The following is a 9,611-nucleotide window of genomic DNA, read 5'->3' as shown; positions in this document are numbered from 1 at the left end:
GTCAGACACCCAAGTCAAGACAAGACTGAGATAAATTAAAAGTATCAGCAGACCCTCAACCATCTGTGAGAATATTTATATAGAACAGAAGTAAAAGGCTAACTCAATGATAGGTTTATTTAAATTTTTTACAGATAGGGATCAATATGTGAACTTGAAAATTTTCCAAGAAATCCATCCTTTTGACTTTAAGCCCAGTTTAGTCTGGAGGACTTCTTCACCCAATTTTATCTTAACTTGCTTTTCAGTTAACTAGTAATTGACATCAACAACAGCAGTCTGTTTCCTAGCCTTATAGCTGCTGGGTTTAAGAGAGTTTTCAAAATTACTCTGCTTGGTGCACGTCCTTCGAAGGATAGATTAGCTTTCCAAGTTTCCAGCTGTATTGAAAAGGAAACTAGGTATGGGAGAAAGAATGTTTGAAATTGATTCCTTTCAAGTTTTTTGAACATTGGACCTGCATCTCATATTACCAAAAAAAAGGCAGATGAGGAAGAGATGAATGGACAGGAGCCTCTGATCTGCTTACTGAGGCAATAATCTGAAAACCATACATAAGAAGAAGAAAAAAAATTATTGACTTCCTTAAAGCTGTAACAGTAGGGTCTTGGTCACGTTTATTTATACATTCTTCTCCCAGGAGAGCACATACTATTGAAGTTTGGTTAATCCAAAATTGAAATCTAAGATCAGAGAATAGGGTATCGGATAGCTCTTTGAGGATTCTTCAATATGAGTTTCTTCTATATAATTTACAAAAAGCACATGTGTGTCTGTACTTGGCTTAGTTTCTATGATCAAAAGATTATTGAGAGAAAAGCCATTCTGGCTCTGTCTTCTGTCTAGACAGCACTACAATGGACCAAAATGTGTGCCACAAATCCGAAATCCTTTTTCTGCAGTTCAGAAACATGAAACATTGGAAAGGATTTTGTAATTCATTTGGTGACCAACTTTGGTTGGCCTGAATCATTTGGGTCCAAAGTGGCTATAGACTGCTATAAATCTATTGTGATATTTATTCATTCTTATAGTAAATATTAATATGTTTTGCAGCAGCATCCATTTAACTATAAGGTGATGCCCAGATCTCTGATACATCATAGATAAAGGTGTTTTAATAAATGACATATGTAATGTGTTCATCTTCAAATATTCCTCACGTTTTTATATATTGTTGTTACCTACTATTTATTCAGTTGTAACTTATAGCAGCCCTACATAGGGTTCCCAAGGAGCAGCTGGGCTGGTAGGTTTGAGCCACCAACCTTGCAGCTAGCAGTCCTATAGCATTTATTCTACAGTTTATCCTACAGAACCACACCAAGACTCCATTACACGTAGAGTTGTTGCTCTTAAGTGCTGTAGAGCAGCTGGTGGGCTTGAACTGTGGACCTTGTGGTTAGCAGTCCAGTGCTTATCCTACAGTACCACACCAGGAATCCTTTTAGATATACTGTTGTTAACTGCTGTTGAGTCTGTTCTGACCCTTAACAACCTTGCATAGGATTTCCAAGGAGCAGCTGGTGAGCTTGAACCTCCATCCTTGTGGTTCAAACTAACTTGGCAGTCCAGCGCATTAATCCACAGCACCACACCAGAACTCTCAAATTGTTAGATTCTCAGAGTGTTAGCTCTCAGGTTGTGGACCAGTATTCATAAGAGAAATGTTTTCCTACTGAACTCAGGCTGTTTTCTCAGAGACAAATTAAGACTATACTCAACATAATAGATGTTTCACATACATTTACTGACTTGATTTATTGTTGAGTAATATCACCAGCTGCTCCTCAGAAACCCTTACAGGGTCGCTATGGGTTGGAATTGACTCAACGGCACTTTACAACAACAACAATATTGCCGAATAATAAATCCACCAGCTGCTCTGTGGGAGAACAGTGAAACTTTCTGCTTTGATAAAGATTTAGAGCCTCTGAAACTCTATACAAAGTCCTTGTGAGTTGGAATTTACTTGACGGCACCAAACAACAACAATAACATTTCTGGAAGGAGACTCACTGGCTCAGTAGTTAAGTGCTTAGCTGTTAACCAAAAGGTCAATGGTTCTAACCCACTATCTGCTTTGTGGGAGAAAGATGTGGTAATTTGATTCAGTAAAGATGACAGTCGTGGTAGCATTTTAGGACACTTCTACCTTGTTCTGCATAGTCACCATGAATCAAAACCAACTTGATGAACACAGGGACAATAAGAATACCAATATTGCTGAAAGCAAAGAATCTGAGGCATAAGTGGCAACATAGGGAGATAAAAATAAACCGACAAGGTCCATTTTCCAGGTCAGTGAGTTTTAGAAGAGGTAGAATTTTAAGGCTAAATCTGAGGACCTTAAAAATATTCTTTCATTCATTCATATCAATTCATTTCATTCATTCATCCATATCATGAATGGATAAAGAAATAAAATTTATATTTTCATTCTGTTCTTAATTTCTTATTACTCTATTTTTGTTATGGGCTAAAGGTTTGCAATAACTATTTGAATTAACTTGTAAATCAGATAAACAATTTACTAAGCATCAGCAGAAGCACTGTGTCATATGGACGTCCGTAACGTCATTTGATCCTTGTAGAAAAACATGAAGTGTGAGTATTGCTTTTCCCATTTTACGGATGAGGATATTTCCAGATATGTCAAATAACTTGTCCAGAGTCATAGAAGAGTAAGGGTTAGAGTCATGGCATCCAACTCAAGCAGAATCCAGAGCTTTTGTGTTTAACCTATTATACTATACTTGATTATAAAACCATATGTAGCTCATGGCTTTTGTTTTTGCTTTTGAAAATGAAAGCCAACTGAATAACCCCACAATGTTGTATAATATATGCTGGACTTCATTCACTCATATGGGACTAGTTGGAAGTTATTTGAAAGGCCTCTTGGATATAAACTCTAACATTAGGGAAGCATTCAGCTACAATAAAGAGCAAGTGCAATGATTAAACAGAGATTTTGTTTCTCACATAACAAGAAATCTGGAGATGTTGTTATCTGTGTTATTTAATGGATTAAGGGTATTTGTGACTTTTTTGTCTTATATTTTTTCCTTTTAGCTTTTCCCTCCTGACTCCAAGGTGTCTGTTGCAGTTCTAGCTCTATGTCCTCATTCAAGGCAAGAAGAAAGAGGGAGCGAAATAGAGTTAGCTATGGCTGTTCCTTTTATCAGAAAAATCAAAAATTTCCCTCTAAGTCTCAGCGTTGTCTAGGTATGTGGTTTCAGCCCCATGACAAGGTGGAAGGGAAGGTGGAAAAGTAGAGAACAATGTTGTCATAATTAGGTCAGTCCACTCAGGATCCTTCATTTGGGGCAGGGATCAGTCAACATTTTTTGTTTGTTTGGTTGGTTTTTTTGGTAAAGGACCACAGAGGAAATATTTTAGGCTTCACAGCTCCGATGGTTTATGGAAGAATTGCTTAACTGTGTTGTTCAAGCAAGAAAGCAGCCTGGAGACAATTGTAAATGAAAGGGCTTGCCTGTGTTCCAATAAAACTTTATTTACAAAGTCAGACAGTGGAACACATTTGGCATATGGTTATAGTTTGATGAGTCTTAACCTAGAATTTGGAGTCCTGGTGTGGCACTGTGGGTTAATGTGTGGGACTGCAAAGTTGGTTTGAACTGCAAGGTCATTAGTTCAAGCTTACCAGCTGCTCCTCGGAAACCCTACACAGGGTGGCTATGGGTCAGAACCGACTCAATGGCACTTAACAACAACAACAACCTAGAATTTAGGAGCTCTGGTGATGAAGTAGTTAAAGCACTTGGCTAGTTATCCAAAGTTCATCAGTTGAACCAACCAGCCTCTCAGCAGAAGAAAGATATAGAAGTAGACTTGGATAAAGATGACAGCCTTGGAAACACTGTTGGGCAATTCTACTCTATCCTAAAGGGTCACTATAAGTTAAAATTAGCTTATTGGCAATAGGGTATGGATAACCTAGAACTTCCGTCACTGTCAAACCAGAATGGAATTTAATAATTAGTAAGGAATAGAGGAGAGGGTAAAAGGATAACAACTAACAGTGTTTTCAACTGAGGATAGAAAAATGATCTTGACTTACTTTTTCCCCACCTCTTTTTTTAAGTTTGTAGCTGTTCTACAGGCAATAGTTAATAGCATCTAACTTTGTCTTCAGAACTTTTAAGTTGGTTACACTTGAGGCCAGCCATTAACCTATGCAATCTATCTCCTTTTAGTAATGAATAGACTGAATATTGAATATCAAAGTATGCCAACAATGATTCCTGCCTATCCATTGTCCATTCCTCTCCTTTCATACTTTCATTAAGACAAGATGATGTGCTTGGCTAAAAAATTATATTTCTAGCCCTCAGTGCAGCAAGAAGTAGTCATGTGACACCTCATGAGATACTCATGGAAGACTACAGAGAGAAGCTCAGTTGGCATAAGCTTTGTCCCTTCTCATGTCCCCTTCTTCCTCCTCAGCCAGTGTCATTCTGAAACCATAGTAGAAGCATGAGAATGAAAGCCATCTGCTAAAGATAACTGAACGCAAGAGTATAAGGAGGCTGGATATAACATTGTGAAGCTACTCTAGGCTTCATTCCTCTGGACATGTTATCTGAAGACAATAAAAACCTAAACTGCTACTATTTATCTGTCAGTTTGTTGTACTGTGGTGGCTTGTATGGCTATGATGCTGAAAGCTATGTCATTGGTTTTTAAAATACTGGTAGGGTCACCTATGGTGGGAAGATTTCAGCTAAACTTCCAGACTAAGACAGACTAGGAAAAAGGAAAGGTGGGTTACTTTTGAATGTTTAGCCACTGAAAAACTTTTAATAGCAGCGAAACATAGTCACATAGCACCAGAACAATGAATATTGAAATGTTAAAAAATAGCACCAGAATACTGTCAGATATAGTAATGGAAGATGAACCCCTCATGTTGGAAGGCATTCAGAAAAAGTGTGAAGTATGAATCCAGGAAAACTGGAAGTTGTCAAAAGTGAAATGGAGCAACTTCATCTCGCAGACTTCAGATGTATTATCTCAGGAAGGACTAGTCCCTGGAGAAGGACATTATGCTTAATAAAGGGGAGGGTCTGTGAAAAAGAGGAAGACCCCAATGAGATGGACTGGCACAGTGGCAGCAGCAATGGGCTCAAGTGTAACAACCATTGTGAGGCTGGCGCAGGATTGGGCAGTGTCTCGTTGTGTTGTGCAGAGGATTGCTATGAGACAGAACCAAATCAATGGTCCTAACAACAGCAACAACAACAACAAACTGTTCATGCCATTGTTTGGTTGGCATTTCTCTTGCTTGCAACCAAATGCATTCGGGACACATAGGAGCCTTGCTATGTTCAAGTGGAGAAAAGGAAACAGCTTTCCTTCTGAGTGAGAGGACAGGAAAAACAGTTTCCTCACCATCTACTTCTGACTCTGTTGTGAGACATTGGATTTTTTCTTAGTCAGGGTTAATCTCCCTCAGTTTTGAATGCTTTTGGGCTGAGATTGGCTCTGTGTGTGCCATTGCAGAGAACATACTCCTAGGTGGTGACTGGGAGCCTGAATTTCCACTTTGGTTCCCACCACACCTTATTTGTTTATTGGGTCACCTAGGTTTCTTACAAGCCATTCCAACTGCTAAGAGCAGTTTTTCAGCTCAGGTGTCAAGTCAGATGTATTTGAATTCAGAAGAACACTTAGAACAAGGAATACCATTGCTGATATCAAATGCATCTTGGCTAAAAGAAGAGAATACCAGAAAGACATTTATCTGTGTGTTACTGACTATGCAAAGGCATTCAGCTATGTGAACCTGAAAAATTACAGTTAGCATTGCAAAAATGGAAATTCCAGAACACTTAATGGTGTTCATGTGGACACTGTACATGGATCAAAAGGCAGTCATTCTAACAGAACAAGGGGCTCCTAAATGGTTGAAAATCAGGCAAAGTATATATTAGGGTTGTATCTCACGAAACTTATTCAATTTGTAAGCTGACCAAATAATTTCATAAGCTGGACTATATGAAGAAGAATGCAGCATCCGTACTGGAGGAAAATGCATTAACAGGTTGCAATGTGCAGATGATACAAGCCTGCTTGCTGAATGTGAAGAAGACTTTGAACAGTTAGTGATAAAGATCAATGACTACAACCTTCAGTACGGATTGCACCGCAGCATATAGAAAGCAATAATCCTCTCAGTTAGACCAATAATCAACATCATAATAAATGGAGAAAAAAATTAAAGATGCCAAGGATTGCATTTTACTTGAATTCACAATCAATACTCATGGAAGCTGCAATGAAGAAATCAAATGATTTGCGTTTGGCAAATATGCTGCAAAAGTTTGAAAAAAAAAAAAAAGTCACTTTGAGGACTTAAGTGGGCCCAATACAGGTCTTGATATTTTTAATCACCTCATACACTTGTGAAAGCTGGACAAGGAATAAGGGAGACTAAAGAAGAATTGATGCATTTGAATTATGATGTTGAGAAAGAATATTGAATATGCCATGAATTGTCAAAAGAATGAACAACTGTCTGGAAAGAAATACAACTAGACTATTCCTTAGAAGTGAGGATGATCATCCTTTGTCTTATATAACTTGGGTATGTTATCAGAAGGGAGCAGTCCCTTGTATTTCTTCTGAAGTTCGAAAAAGAGGGTCAGCGAAACAGAGAAAGACTTTCAATGAGATGGATTGGCATGGTGACTGGAAGAGTGGGCTCAATTGTGAGAATGGTGCAGGACCAGGCAGGGTTTTGTTCTGAGTCAAAAGTGACCTGAAACTTAACAGCAACAAAGGAGCCAGACTGCAGAGGCCTATGAATTCCAGGAAGGAAATTTACATTTTTGAACATCTATGATTTGCTAGGCAATTTAACAAACATGAGGTCATTCCATTCTCACAGTAACCCTGATTTTTATTGTTTTATTTATTAGAATGCTCTCCAATTTCCTTACAAGAAAAATGAATTTAAAGGAAGTAAAGTAAACTGCCTAAACATAAGGGTAGATAAGGTTGTTAAAGCCAAGTTAACATGATTTCAAAATTAAATTCTTAAAAAAAAAAATCATTCCATGCTCTCAGAATTTAAGGAGTGGTTTCATTCCCTAGGGTTCCCATAACAAAACACCACAAAGTGAGTGATTTTAAAGAATAGAAATACATTTTAACTTAGTCTGGAAGCTAGAATTCTAACTCAGTGTCTCAGCTGTGTCAATTCCTTCCTGAATTTTGAGAAAGAAACTGTTTCATTCCTTTCTCCTAGTTTCTGATAGTTGAACGCAATCCTTGTCATTACTTTGCTGATTATAGATGCATCTGTCTCCTTGCCACATGGTGTTTAATCCTTCTCTTTCTCTTAGACAATCAGAAGAGATTAGGATTAGGACACACCCTACTCAAAAGAGGGTACAGAAAATCAAGTAAACCAAACGCACTATCCTGGAGGCTACTGTCATAGCAACCCAATGGGGCATAGTAGAGTCATAAGATTTCTTAGACTGGTGCTGTGAGCTAATGTTTGAACTGCAAGGTCGGTGATTCAAGCTCACCAACTGCTCCTAGGAGCTATGGGTTGAAATCAACTGGATGACACTTAACAACAACACCACCACCAAATCTTTACAGAAGCAGATAATCTCATCTTTTCCCCTCAAGGTGACTAGTGGGTTTGAGCCACTAATCTCATGGTTAGTGACGGATTGCTTAACACAGTGTGCCACCAGGAATCATTTAAGGGACTTCTGTTGTGGCGCTGAAAGATCAGCACTGAGCAGTAAACCACAAGATCGGCAGTTCAAACATACCAGCTGCTTCTCAGAAACCCTATACAGGGTTGCTATGAGTCAGAACTGACTCGACACTTAACAGCAACAAGACTTCATTAATTTAATTAAGAACATATACAAAGAAAGAAGGAGCTCTGGTAGCGCAGTGATTATGAATCGGGCTATGAAACTCAAGGTCAGCAGTTTGAAACTACCAGCTGTTCCGCGGGAGAAAGATGAGTTTTTCTGCTCTAGTAAAGATTTACAGCCTCAGAAACCCCGTATAGGGTCGTTATGAGTCGGACCCGATACCATGGCACATAACCACCACCACAAAGAAAAATCCTGTTTTCCCAAAACAAGGCCACGTTCACTGAAACAGGAGCTAGGACATTAACATATCTCTTGGAGATGTTATTGTTAAGTGTCATCGAGTCTGCTTTAACTCCTAGTGACTCAATATAGCATTTCTGAGAAGTGTCTGATGAGTTTTGACCCACCAATCCAGACACCATTTAATCTTGAGAGACATGATAACATTAGTTCAGAGAGAGAGTAAAGTAACCATGGGAAAGATAATGGACTGCATCAGACAGCCTGGAGGCAGGCAGATGGTTTAGAGAGTAATTTTAGAATACAATCTAGGCCATGGTGGTGGTGGCAATGGTGCCAAAGGATAGGGATAGATATCACACATTACAAAAGAAGAGTCAATAGGATTTAGAGTCTTCTGGGTAACAAATGAAGGGGAGGGATGAATGAGGTGGAACAGTGGAAGAAACACTCAATATGGATTTAGGAGATTGAGTATTAGATTTGATTCTATTGCTTATGATGTGAATTTACTAAATTATTGTGAAGAGCTGTCTAGTTGGTTCTGACTCATAGGGACTTTCTTCTATAGGATTTCTAAGGAGCAGCTGGTGGGGTTGAACCACTGTCCATGTGGTGAGCTATCCAGTGAAGTAGGACCCCTTTACAGTCACAGCGCCATACCCTTTAAATTGATTGTGAGAGAAGGATTTTAATAGGATTTTTTGTTTATTTGAGAATATATGTTTAAACACTTTTAATAATTGTTTCCAATCATCACTGCCCTAACTTTTCCCTATGTATGCTCTCGTAACATGCAGGCTGAATGATTTAATGTCATATTGTTAATTAAAACTCAGAAGGAGTCAAGTTGGGAAGAAAACCAGAAGGCTATACACTTCCAAGTACAGAAAGTATCTTGAGCCCTTATGTCTTCAGTGAAACTCTTAACTTTGTTTGAAGGATGCAAGGGGCTGTGAATGGGTGGACTGTAGATTGTACTCCAGGATGGGAGAGCCATTAAACTCTGAGAAACAATTGTGACAATAACAAATGGACTGATGTCCAGAAGTCTATAAGAACTCCAACTGTATGCTGGAAAGTTAAGACTGTCTTTGAAAGAGATCTCACTGTTTTCCAGATCTGTAAGTAAAATGCATGTTGATCCTCATCCAATCTCTGTGATTGGCTATAGCAGCTAGTGGTCAGAACTTTTGTCCAGAAACAATTGTATCTGAAACAATTGTATCTTTTGTCCAGAAACAATTAAGTATCCTTTAAGACTTTTTCCAGTTATAATATTGTGAGTTCCTGGGTGGTGTCCCTGGTTAACTGCTTATCTACTAAACAAAAGATTGGAGGATCCAGTGTACCCAGAGGCACTTCAAAAGAAATACTTGGCAATCTACTTTAACCTCAGATATTGAAAACTCTCTCAATGTCAAGAAAACAAAATTCCTCACCACTGGACCAATAAACATTGACCATTCTTATCAGTGGAGAAAAGATTGAAGTTGTCAAGGA

Source organism: Chrysochloris asiatica, unplaced genomic scaffold, assembly GCF_000296735.1.
Source record: "Chrysochloris asiatica unplaced genomic scaffold, ChrAsi1.0 scaffold00320, whole genome shotgun sequence".
Classification (NCBI taxonomy): Eukaryota; Metazoa; Chordata; class Mammalia; order Afrosoricida; family Chrysochloridae; genus Chrysochloris; species Chrysochloris asiatica.
The sequence above is the reverse complement of the archived record's forward strand: the minus strand, read 5'-3'. Positions refer to the sequence as shown.